This window comes from Pristis pectinata, chromosome 2, assembly GCF_009764475.1.
Source record: "Pristis pectinata isolate sPriPec2 chromosome 2, sPriPec2.1.pri, whole genome shotgun sequence".
Taxonomy (NCBI): domain Eukaryota; kingdom Metazoa; phylum Chordata; class Chondrichthyes; order Rhinopristiformes; family Pristidae; genus Pristis; species Pristis pectinata.
In genome coordinates this window covers 31,212,759-31,226,219 of record NC_067406.1, presented here as the reverse complement: position 1 = coordinate 31,226,219, position 13,461 = coordinate 31,212,759, and positions in this window count along the sequence as shown.

The following is a 13,461-nucleotide window of genomic DNA, read 5'->3' as shown; positions in this document are numbered from 1 at the left end:
CACTTTCTTAACCACCGATCCAACCTGGTGGTTAACTTTTAAGGTATCCTGTACGAGTACCCCCAAGTCCCTTTGTACTACCATACTATCAATCTTCTCTCCTTCTAGATAATAATCTACCCGCTTATTTCTGCTTCCAAAGTGTACAACTGCACAGTTCTCAACATTGAATCTCATCTGCCATTTCCTTGCCCATTCTCCTAAACTGTCTAGGTCCCTCTGCATCCTTTCTATTTCCTCTATGCTCCCTACTCCTCCACTTATCTTGGTGTCATCCGCAAACTTAGCCACACAACCATTTATTCCATCATCCAAATCATTGATGTACAAGGTAAAAAGGAGCGGCCCCAACACCGACCCCTGCGGCACACCACTAGTAACCGGTAACCAACCAGAACGAGATCCTTTTATTTCCACCCTTTGCTTCCTGCCAACCAGCCAATGCTCCACCCATTTTGCTACCCTACCCATAATTCCATGACCTCTCATCTTATTAATCAGTCTCTTGTGAGGCACCTTATCGAAGGCCTTGTGAAAGTCTAAATACACAACGTCTACCGCCTCTCCCTTATCCACCCTACCTGTGATTTCTTCAAAAAACTCCAATAGGTTGGTCAGACAGGACCTCCCCTTCACAAAACCATGTTGACTAGGTCCAATCTTGCCTTGCGCCTCTAGGTATTCGGTAACCTCCTCCTTGAGGATAGATTCCAATAATTTTCCCACCACTGACGTCAGACTAATAGGTCTGTAATTGCCTTTGTGCTGCCTCCCACCTTTCTTATACAACGGAACTACATTCGCTACCCTCCAGTCCTCCGGAACCATGCCAGAATCTATCGATTCCTGAAAATAATCGCCAATGCCTCCACTATCTCTACAGCCACCTCCTTCAGAACCCGGGGATGCACCTCATCCGGTCCGGGAGACTTATCAGTCTTAAGCCCCTTTAGTTTTCCTAGCACCTTCTCCCTATTAATCTCAACTGAACTCAGTTCCAATTCGTGAGACTCCTGACTAACAGGCACATTGCTTATGTCCTCCACGGTGAAGACCGATGCAAAATATTCATTCAATTCCCTTGCCATCTCACTATCATCCATTATAATACCTCCTGCACCGTTATCAATTGGTCCTATGTCAACCCGTGTCTCTCTTTTATTCCTTATGTATTTAAAAAAACTCTTAGAATCCTTCCGAATGTTGTCCGCCAGCTTCCTTTCGTAACTCATCTTTGCTTTCCTAATGACCTTCTTAGTTTCTCTCTGCAGATTTTTAAAAACTTTCCAATCTTCTGTTTTCCCACTAATTTTTGCTACTTTGTACGCCGCCCCTTTTGCTTTTATTTTATCCTTCACCTCCCTCGTTATCCACATCTGTGCCTTTCTTCCATTCAAAGCCTTCTTTTTTCTTGGAATATATCTGTCCTGCATTGTCCTTATTTCCTGTAGAAATTTCTTCCATTTCTCCTCTGCCGTCCCTCCAGCTAACTTACTCCTCCAATCAATTTGGGCCAACTCTTCTCTCATACCTTTGTAATTTCCCTTATTCCACTGAAATATCGATACACCAGTTATCAGCTTCTCCTTCTCAAACTTGAAACTAAACTCAATCATATTGTGATCACTTGTTCCCAGTGGTTCCATTACCTTTAGTTCCCTAATCACCTCGGGTTCACTACACAGCACCCAATCCAAAACAGCCGATCCCCTGGTGGGCTCCTCAATAAGTTGCTCCAGAAAAACATCCCTTAGACATTCCACAAACTCACTCTCCTGAGTACTATCGCCTTGCTGGATTTCCCAGTCCACCTTCATGTTAAAATCCCCCATAAGATAGCATGTTCCCTTGTAGGTTCAGTAGCATACTGTTCAAGAAAGCTATCACAGATGCGTTCTCTGAAGTCCTCCTCAAGACCAACGTAATTCGCCCAAGTTATCATGTGCAAGTTAAAGTTCCCCATGACAACTGCTGTTCCATTCTTACATGCATCAGATATTTCTAGATTTATTGCCTGTGCCACTGTAAGGTTATTATTTGGTGGCCTGTAGACAACTCCCACCGGTGATTTTTCCCTTTACTATTCCTAATCTCTACCCAGATGGACTCAACATTCTACTCCTTAGATCTTATATCGTCTCTCACTATCGCCCTGATCTCATCCTTAATTATGAATGCTAGCCCACCTCCCTTCCCTTCCTGCCTACCCTTGGATAGTTAATTCCCAATCATCTCCACCCTGCAACCACGTTTCTGTAATGACCACGAAATCATACCCCTTTGTACTGATTTGTGCCACAAGTTCACTGACCTTGTTTCAAATATTACAGATGTTCAGATAAATTGCCCTTACACTCATTGTCCTTTTAGAATCTACTAATGTTTGTGTATTTTACATTTGGCTTTTTTGTACTCCACTCTTACTTCTCTTTTTTCTAACTTTTGCTTCGGTCTGTGCCTTGTTTCCCTCTGTCTTTCTGCATGGATTCCCATCCCCCTGCAATATTAGTTTAAACCCTCCCAAGAGCTCTAGCAAACAATCCCCCTTGGACATTGATTGCAGTCCTGCCCAGGTATAGACCAGGTGCAGCATGATGCAATGTTCTCCACTTTTCAAGAGGAGTGAAACTCTAATAATTCACTATGAATCACACAGATCTCAACCACAGTTGGCACCCTGATTCACTTCAGTGACCATTAATCATCCTTGTAGAGTTGTTATTTCCTCTCTATCCAAGGGAGTCCAATGCACTCCCTGAAACAGCCTCATAAACCATGCAAAGAAGTTTCTGGTGGCTTGGAAATGCTGCAATTGCTTGTCGCTTTAACATATTAGCATTGATAGATGGGCAATATTTGGGCAAGGATAGAGGATTGGCTGGAAACAGAGAAAAGACATAAATGGGCCTTTTTCTGGTTTGGCAAGATGTAACAAATGGTGTGCCCTAGGAATCAGTGCTGGGGTCTCAGCTTTTTAAAATTTATGTAAATGACTTGGATTAAGGCACCAAAGCTATGAATGCGAAATTAGTTAATGACATTAGGATTGGTAAGGGAGTAAGTTGTGAAGAGGAGATCAGAAAGATACAGAGGGATGCAAATAGGTCAAGTGAATGGGAAAAGATCTAGCAAATAGAGTTATATCATGGGAAAATGTAAATTTGTCCATTTTGGCAGGAAGTCTGAAAAAAGAACATTATCAAAACAGTGAGAATTTGCACAGCTCTGAGGTGATCTGGATCTCCTAGTACATGATTTTAAAAAAAGCTATAATGCAGGTATAGCAAGTAACTTGGAAAGCTAACAGAATTGTTTATTGCTAGGGGAATTGAATATAAATGTGTGGAGGCTATGCTTCAATTATAAAGGGCATGGGTGAGACCATATCTGGCATGCTGTGTACAGTATTGGTCTCAATATTTTTTGTATTATAGACTTATTTGTCTTATTAATTTGCATTGCTGCTATATTCTTTCTGGTACATGTGAAGGACTTGGACTAATGAGATTTTGTGTGGGTAGTCAAATACCATAAAATAATCAGTGGCAAATTCACCTTAACACCTTTGTCAAGCAAGAATCATCAATGCCCTTCAACAATCCCAAATCTATCCAAGATCCCATTGTTGTCCCCAATTTGTAATCTCTTCACAAGTACATTGAGATAAATTATATATATTTTCAAAGTGGTGGTGGGCTTACTTTTGTGACTGGAAGCCTCTGACCAGTAGCATACCACAGGGGTTGGTGCTGGGACCTTTTCTGTTTGTCATAAACATCAATAATTTGGATATGACTGTAGGAGGTATGATTAGCAACTTTGTAGATGACACAAAAATGAATAATGTTATTAATAATAAGAGGCATAGTCTTCGATTACAGAATGACATTGATTAGCTGGTAAATTGGGTGCAGGAATTGTAGGGGAATTTAACCCCAGTAAGTGAAAGATGATGCATTTTGGGAGGTCTGATGAGGGTAGGACATACACCATAAATGGTGGGAGGGACTTGATGTAAGTTCAAAGGATCCTTAAAGGTAGCAGCACTGGTAAATAAGGTGGTGAAGAAGACATGGGTTGTGCCGGCCTTCATTAGCTGTGACGTAAGATGTAAGAGTGTGGAGGCCATGGTACAACTTTATGAAACTGTAGTTAGGCTACAGCTAGAGTATTGTGTGTAGTTCTGCTCACTGTATCACAGGAAGGGCAAGAATGCATTGGATAGATTGCAGAGGAGATTTATAGAATATTGCCTGAATGGAACATTTCGGATTATGAGGAGAGATTGAATAGGCTGGGATTGTTTTCCTTGGAGCAGAGGAGGTTGAGGGGCAACCTGGTAGAGATATGCAAAATGAAGGGTATAGATAGAGTAGATAGTGAGAAACCTTTCCCCATAATGGAGGTGTCTATAGATTAAAGATGGGAATAAGGTTAGAGGGGATCTGAGGGAAAATAATTCTCACCCAGAGAATGGTTGCAATTTGGAACACACTGCTGTAAACGTAGTGGAGGCAAATACTTACACAGCATTTTAAAAAGTATCTGGATGAGCACTTGAAATCGCAAAGGCCTTGATGTTTACTACCAAGTGCTTGTAAATAGGATTAGTATAGATTGGGTACTTGATGGTCGGTATGCCATGGTGGGCTGAAGGACCCATTTCTGTGCTGTATGACTCTATAAGAAAGAAGCTAATTTAATTTTTTTTAAAAATCACCGAGAATATGAAGTGTTAATTCTGTTTTTCTTCCATAAATGTTTTCTGTTTTGCTGAGTATTCCCCAAGTTTTATATAAAATTTCCAGTCTATGCAGTTTTTTGCTTTTGAATCTGCAGATGAAAATAGGAATCAGCAACAGTGCCACAAAGCAACACCTGCACACAGCTGAAGCAGCTCACCAATGGATGGCTGTAGTGACGTTGTCAGCCTGTATATGAACATGACAATGAATGTACAGTACATAATTATAAGTACTCTTAAGGCCAGTAGTCTGAGCCTGAATTTGACATTAGAGCATTGATTATATAAAGGGTGTGGTGGGTAAAAAGACCAAAACCATATAACAAAGTAGCAGCTTGATAAGCAATGAGAGATAGGAAGGGATGGACAACCTAACAGTAACAGTAAACAAAATCAAATGGAGGAAAACAATGATAAAGGTTAAAACTGAAGTTGCTGTATCAGAATGCTTGTCATAATTTTAACAAGCTACGTGAATTAATGACACAAGAAGAGATAAATGCAGTTGACTTAATAGCCATTACAGAGTCATGGTTGCTTGGTGACAAATATTGGGAGTTAAATATTACATTACCTGATATTTAAAAAGGAACAAATGAAATGGATATGGAGACATGGGGCAGCTTTGATTATAAAGAAGGATGAAAGGGCAGTAAAAGGAATATCCATAATTCAAAATACCAGGAAGTAGAGTTAGACTGGGTGCAAGTAAAAGATAACAAGTTTAAAGAAAACATTGGTGTGAGTATTATCTAGGACAACAAGTGTCATTTACATTATTAGAGAGAGGATATTGATCAAAATATAAGAAGAAATGCAGCAAAAGTAAAGCAATAATCATGAAGGCTTCACTCTTCATGTAGACTGGGCAAATTCATAGAAGGCATTCAGAATAGCTTCATCGAATCATCAAACTCAAAAAGTAAACAAACTGCTTTAGACATTGTGTAACAGAGCAGATAAATAAGTAATCCTGCCCTATCACCTATCCTCTCTTCGCTTCGATCTCCAGTCCACTACATTGAATCTCCAGTTTCACCCTACTTCAATTGCATCTCCTGTCCTAACTGTAATACCCACAGTGATTCTGTCTGCTTTCCACTGATATCATGCAATCCCACACCCTGATATTCCTTCCACTCCCCTCATCAGCTCCAGTCCTCTTCCCTGCTCTGATTATGTTTTCCTTTTGCAATTGACTCTTCCTGCTCAAATTTCCTTTCACTCTGCTTACCCTACTCAATCACTTTCTCGTTCCAATATCCTTCCATACCTTCTAATACCTTAGCCTTTCCCTCCTTAAAATCCCATAACTTCTCTGCAGTCTGACTCTTAAACTCTTCCCATTCCAATTTCCCACCTTCACCCATTTCAGATTCCTGATCTTCTTTCCTCCAATCACTTTTGTCTCTACTAGCTTCCTGCAGGAAGCATAAAAATTCTGGTTAGTGATTATTATCTATCAGCAAGATAGTTAAAAGTGAGGGTATTTGTAATTCAGTTAAGAATTTTGCAGACAAATCTTACAGAAAATATTTGGAGTACTTTTTACTTTCTGTAAGACAAGTCTGAACACCTCAGGAAAGGTGACCACAGTATGATTTATAGTCTCAGTAGAAAAGGAAAAGATTTATAAGAAGCAAACAAGTGTTCATATTGATGGGAGAGATAGAAACAAAGGACTGCAGATGCTGGAATCTAGATGAAAAACACTATGATGCTAGAGGAACTCAGCAGACCAGGCAGCATCCGTGGAGAAAAGCAGGTGGTCAACGTTTCGGGTCAGGACCCTTCTTCAGGACTGAAGATAGGAAAAAGGGAAGCCCAATATATGGAGGGAAGAGCAGAGCAGTGATAGGTGGACAAAAGATGGAAGGCGGGGTGGGCTCAAGGTGGTGATAGGTAGATGCAGGTAAGAGATAGTGATAGGCAGGTGCAGGGGAGGAAGGGAGAGCAGAGCTACTGGGGGATGAATCAAAGGTAAGGATTGAAAGGAAAAAAAGGATTTAAAAAAAAGAGTGATAGATAGGAAAGAAGGGAAGCATGGTGGGGGGTGGGGTTGTGGGGAAGGGGGGTGAGGATTGCCGAAAGTGGGAGAATTCAATGTTCATGCCATTAGGCTGCAAGGTTCCAAGATGAAAAATGAGGTGCTGTTCGTCCAGTTTGCACTTGGAATTCTCCTGGCAATGGAGGAAGCCAAGGACTGACATATCAATGATTGTGCGGGAGGGGGAGTTGAAGTGACTGGCAACGGGGAGATGCAGATTGTGGTTATGGACAGAGCGCAGGTGTTCTGCGAAATGGTCACCTAGTCTGCGTTTGGTCTCACCAATGTAGAGGAGGCCACACTTGGAGCACTGAATACAGTAGATGATATTAAGGGATTCTCTATCTCACCTGAAAGGACTGTTTGGGTCCCTGGGTGGAGGTGGTTTATGGGCAGGTGCTATACCTATGGCGGGGGCAGTGGAAAGTTCCCGAGGTGGGAGAGGGGTGGGTGGAGGGAGAGAAGTGAACTAGGGAGTTGCAGAGAGCGCGGTCCCTACGAAAGGCAGAAAGCAGTGGGGAGGGGAAGATATGCTTGGTAGTGAGGTCCCGTTGGAGATGGTGGAAGTGGCGGAGAATGATGTGTTGGATACATAGGCTGTTGGGATGAAATGAGAGGACAAGGGGGACCCTATCCCTGTTGGGTCTGGGAGGGCTGGGGGTGAGAGTGGAGGTGTAGGAAATGGCAGAGGTACAGGTGCGAGCTCTCTCGACCACAGTCGGGGGGAAGTCCCGGTTAGAAAAGAAGTTGGACATCTTGCAGGTCCTGGAGTGGAAAGCCTCATCATGGGAGCAGATGCGGCGGAGGCAGAGAAATTGAGAAAAAGGGATCGCATCCTTGCAAGAGACAGGGTGAAAGGAACTGTAATCGAAGTAGCTGTGGGCATCAGTGGGTTCAAATTGATCATTGTATTCTCTTACAAGGTTCTAATGCCAGTGAGGATCTTAAACAGAAAATATTGAACAAGTTAGGAAACTAAAATTTGGCAAACTCCCCCAAAGCTCACAGTTCACATTTGGGAGTTTTAGAAGAGGTGCCTGCAAAGATAGCAGATGAATAAGTGGTTATCTTCCAGAATTCTCTGGATTTTGGAGCAATTACAGCAGAATTGAAGAAAAAAATAACATCATTATTCAAAAATGGAGGGTGAGATAGAGAAATGAGGAACTGCTGTCCATTTAGTTTGACATCAGTTATCAAAAAATTATTGGAATCTATTAGTAAACATGTGGGACAGGGCACTGAGAAAATCATAATATGAATTGGCAGAATCAATATGGCTTTATGAATGGAAATTGTGTTTGACAAACATAATAAATTTTTTGAGGCTTTTACCAGAAGGGCAGATAAGGGGAACTCAGTGGATATTGTATTTGCATTTTCAAATAGCATTTTATAGGGTAAGAAACAAAATGATGCTACATAGCAGAGGACTCATGGGTTTGGTACATTACATGAGCACAGATGGAGAACTAGTTAAAGGTTAAAGCATGGAGGAGGAATAAATGGTGTTCTTCAGGTTGACAGTCTGTTATTATTGGGCTGTATACCGATAAAGGCTGGACCTCAGTTATATAATTGCTTTGAAGGATTGTACCATATCAAAGTTTTAAGATGATTCAAAGCTCGTGGGAATATGAACTTTGAGGATGCCACGAAGTGTCTGCAAAGAGGGTTCAGGAGGTAAAATGCATGAGCAGGAAGATGACAGAAATAGTGTAAACTGGCAGAAATGAGAAGTTATTCACGTTGGTTGGAAAATACAAAAGCAGTACATTTTTAAATGGTAAGAAACTAGGAAATATTTGTCTTAGAGGGACTATGGTATGCTATTTCATGAAATGAAAAATTAACATACAGGTATCATCCTGAAATTTGTAAGGCAGATGGTGTCTTTGGCATTATTGCAAAGGGATTGGAGTGCAAGAGTAATGAAGTCAGTTTTTCAGGGCTTCTATCAGACCACATCTCAAATACTATGGCCAGTTATGGTTTTTATATCTCAGGAAGGATGTACTTGATTTGAAACTGAGCAACTGAGCAAATGACATACTGCTGTAGTTCCTGTCTTTCAGATAGGTTGCTAAACTTCATGCATTGGACCATTTCAAGAAGAACAAGAAAAGCATATTCTTCATATTTATTCTTCATTCTTCTGGCTTATATTTAGTCCTTATAAAATGGAGAAGCTTGAATAAACCATACAGCCTTTTCAATATGCTCTGCCATTCAGTATCATGGTTAAGCCTGAATATCAAACCCAAATCATATTCAAAAAAACACCCTGCCTATTTTAAGTAAGGATGTTTGGCACTGAATTAAAGGCCTTCCCTCTGAGTTGATTCAGGAGAGAAGGTGGTTAACCAAGCTTCTCAATAGACTTTCAGCTGCTGATGCATGTTTTTTTTTAGATGGGAAGCAGTACAGAGCCATTTGAAAATCTTCAAGTGTCAAACGTTTTGCAGATAATCAATTAGGAATGGAAATCCGTGGCTGAAAGATTGGTGTGGCAAAGAAGAGTAGCATTTCCTAGGATCCTGCCTCCAGTATTGGGGAACAGGAAGCCAGATGTATTGTAGGAGAACCCGGCTTGAACCAAGCAGAACACTCTATGCAAAAGATGCATTTCACTGTGTGTTTCAGTGTACATGTGACTAATAAAGATATCTTATCTAGATCTGTAGGAAGAATAATGCAGAATGGCGGCAGGGGAGGTTACCCAGAAAACTGGAAAGAGAGTAATTCTCTAACTATAAGAATAGGTAAAAGTAATGTAAGTTAAAAACAGAGAGAAAGATCCATTTACAGCTAGGAAGGCAGGGATGATTAAGGGACAAAAGGGGTGGTAGTCCAAGGCAAAGGTTGATGGTTATATGAAGACTACACATGAAGTATAATTGACTACAGCAGCGCACAAGAGTGAGAGGTGGAGAAATTGACAATGGAGAAGGCTCCAAAGGCCTTGGAATGTGGCCAATAAGGACCCCAGTGCTGCAGCATAAAATATTGCTGATTATATAGAGACATACGTACTGGATTCTCCCTTGTTTGAATGTTATATAGCTAATGTTCAGAAGCAGCTGTTACCCAAAGTACCGGTGCTATGGTGATGAGCTGCAGATTATAGACATTTCTGTATTTAGTAAAATTGGATTTCAGATTGTTATGCATGATACAGATCTTAGAAAATGCCAGCTTGCAAATGGTAAAGAGCAGATGGATCAGAAATAGATAGATAGCATTAAATGTAAAGATATTTTAACATGTATCACATTTAAGTTTATAAGGTGATACTGAAAAATATATGCTCGTTGTCACCTTTAAACAATCCACTCTGTTTCTTGTGGTGTATTAAGCACTTTCCAGGCAAGGACATTTCAATAAAGGTCAAAAACATAGTCTGTGCAGGATAATTTGTTTTATATGCAAATTTCTTTCTACTCTCCAGAGGAATTGCAAATTAGATCTAGTGTTTGGATTTTGTTATATAACTCGCATGTAATGCTCTTAATAGTGTCATTAATTGGAATGTTTTCTCTCATGTGAAGAAATTTTAAATTCAAAACTAATCTGGCTCATGGCCCCTTTGGCAAGTGCACTGATTGCATTGATTCTTGAGCCATGCCATCTAGCAAAATAAAAATCTGATCAGCAGTCTGTGTTGAATTAACTGATCTGCTTTGGAATGGAAATCAGGGTAAAACAACAAACCTCAATATCCCTAGGTTAGGCATGGATGAAGAGGTCCAGAGTTTCTGCTCCCACTCAAGGAGCTAATAGCCTGAATCACAGTTAAGTCAAAGAATTTGTTTTAGCTGTGGTACACATCACCTCCTGTTCCGTAATGAAATAGTCAGCTGTCTTCCACAGCAAAAAACAAACTGCATTTGCAACAAACAGCATCTGTGGAAGCAAAGGGATAGTTGACGCTTCAGGTCATGGCCCCTGCATCAGGTCTCAGCAGAGGAGCTTCATTTAGCAGATGCTAAACGTAAGACCCATTTTCTAATATTTTTCAGATAGAGAAATGAGCTGGACCAATGTTGCAGCCTTTTTGCCAAAATAAAACACGGGACTAGTTTTATAACAATAACTGAGAAACCCAATAACCACAAAGTTATCTTGCATCCTTTCCACCTGCTATCTGTTCTTCTGGCAACTGGTTTTCTGCTGGACCTTCAGCTGCCTGAAGAGCTGTCTATTCCTCTCCCACCCCACCCCATTCCTTGGGGTGGAGTGGGGTGGGGTGGGAGAGGAATAGACAGCTCTTCAGGCAGCTGAAGGTCCAGCAGAAAACCAGTTGCCAGAAGAACAGATAGCAGGTGGAAAGGATGCAAGATAACTAGCGACTCTCTGATAACCATACCATGCATAGATTCTTTGGTGCTGTGGAGGCTATCTATAGCCCAAATACCTGAGGCCCCATCCCATCTGGATAACAGAGATGTAGCAGGACCCACTGGAAGGAAAATTGCAAAGATCTCCTCAACAATGATTTTGACTTTGACGTGTGCGCCCTTGACTCCAGTCCATTACACGCTATTCGATCCAGCCTCGGCATTGTTCCTCACTGAAAAGAATTGCAAAGACCAAATGCCAATTAAAAACTACAAGGCCTTGGGAGCAGATGGTGTCATAGTTTAATACAACATGGAAACTGGCCTTTTGGCCCAATCGAGTCCACCCCAACCATCGAGCACACATTAGACTGATCCTATTCCCGTTAAGTTTTATTTTCCCCACAGTGCCTTTAACTCCACCAGATTTTATTGCTCACTTACATACTAGGGGAAGTGTGCAGTAGCCAATTAACCTATAACTTGCACACCTTTGGGATGTGGGAGGAAACTGGAACACCCAGCAGAAACCCATAGGGTCACAGGGAGAACATGCAAACTTCACACAGACAGCACCAGAGGTCAGGATTGACCCCGTATCACTGGAGCTATAGGGCAGCTTTGTGCCATCATATCTACGGTAAAGTTCTGAAACTTAGTGGAAAGGAGCTTTGGCTGCAAATTCACTAGATCATTTTTCATGTCTGGAAAGAGTAGGACATGCCAAAGGACCTCAGAGATGCCGTAATCATGAGCATCTTCAAGAAAGAAGACAGATCAGAATGAAGTAACTACAGAGGAGATTTCCTGCTTTCTGACACAAGGAAAGTCTTCACCAGCATCTTCACCTATATCTTCCCTGTGGTTGAGGTGCAGTTCCCCAAACTGCAGTGTGGATCCTTCCGTTTTAAGGCACAATGGACATACTCTTCACCGCAGGAGAAATATAAGGAGCAGGTTCACTAAACATGGTACTATTTGACTTAAACTCTATCAATCTGGAGCATTTCTCTAAAATTTTGTTGCTGAAGAAATTCGGCATCTGCCTCATGATCCTTGCAAGCTTAATTAGTAGATCTACAGTAGACCCTATCCCAGTACAAACTGTTACAAGCCCAATGCCACATTAAGCACTTAAAGGGGAGAATATTGGGAGGAATTAATTCTGAAATGATGAAACAAAAAGGGTAATGTCCAGCAACAGAAAATGCATCTTCTATCCAAGAGTGACACTTTTATGTGTTAGGGAGCACAAACTGCAAATTTAATCATACACTCCATCAGGGTTTTGGACCACTATAGCGTTGCTATAATATGCAATCTGAGCAGGTGATGCACCTCATTTGGAACACACAATCAAAAATAATTCCTTAATACTTTTGCCCTGCTGATTAGGATGGAATTGTTCTTCAAACTAGATGCCTGTTCAAGATATTGGAATTATATATCCCAGTAAAATTTCTTAACTAGATTACTCTGCTCTGGATAACTCTTCACTTGCTGTTTGCTTCTCCCCCTGGAGGCTGAACGTTTCAAGTAATTTGGTGAAACAAATGTTTTAGATTTTTTTTGATTATGGAATTTAATTTGATATAGATTGGCATCTGCAGAGTCACAAAATAATACCAATAATCACAAAATTGGCTGAATCAGATAAAGACAATCTTATGTGTTAGAGAGTACAAACTGCAAATGTAATCACACTCCATCAGATTGCTGGACTTTCAAGAGTTCAAAACAAAAGTTATTATTCTGAATCCTATACTTTTAACAATACGGATGGAGACCTTTTGGTCCATTTAGTCCATGTCGGCTCCCAAATACCCCATTTCTTTCCATTGTACCCCTACAACTTATTCTCAATCATACATGCCCTTCAACTCTTTTATTCTTTTTGCCACTTAGGTCAATTGGAACAATACAGTGGAGATTTTTCATGCAGTTTTGTAGCTTAAGATACTGTACATTAAGGAAAGGAGGCTTGGTGAAACCTCCTGATAATTTTGCAGTGATCCTTGATCAGTGATCCTTGATCAGTGATCAGTCTTGAATGTGGTAACCTACAATAATTAATTATCATGAAAAAAGCTTACCATCTCAGCTTATGCACTTTGGCAGGGTATCAGAAGTTGCTTGGAGGCAATAAAAATGATGAAGTACCAGGCTAGTGAAGCAGCAGTGCAGGATTGCTTGTGTGATGACCAACAGAAACAGCATGTAATAGACAGAGCTAAGCAATCTCACAATCAACAGATCAGATCAAAACTCTGCAGTCATGTATGGTGGTTGACATTTAAACTGTTAACAGGAGGAGGATACTCCAACACCATCCT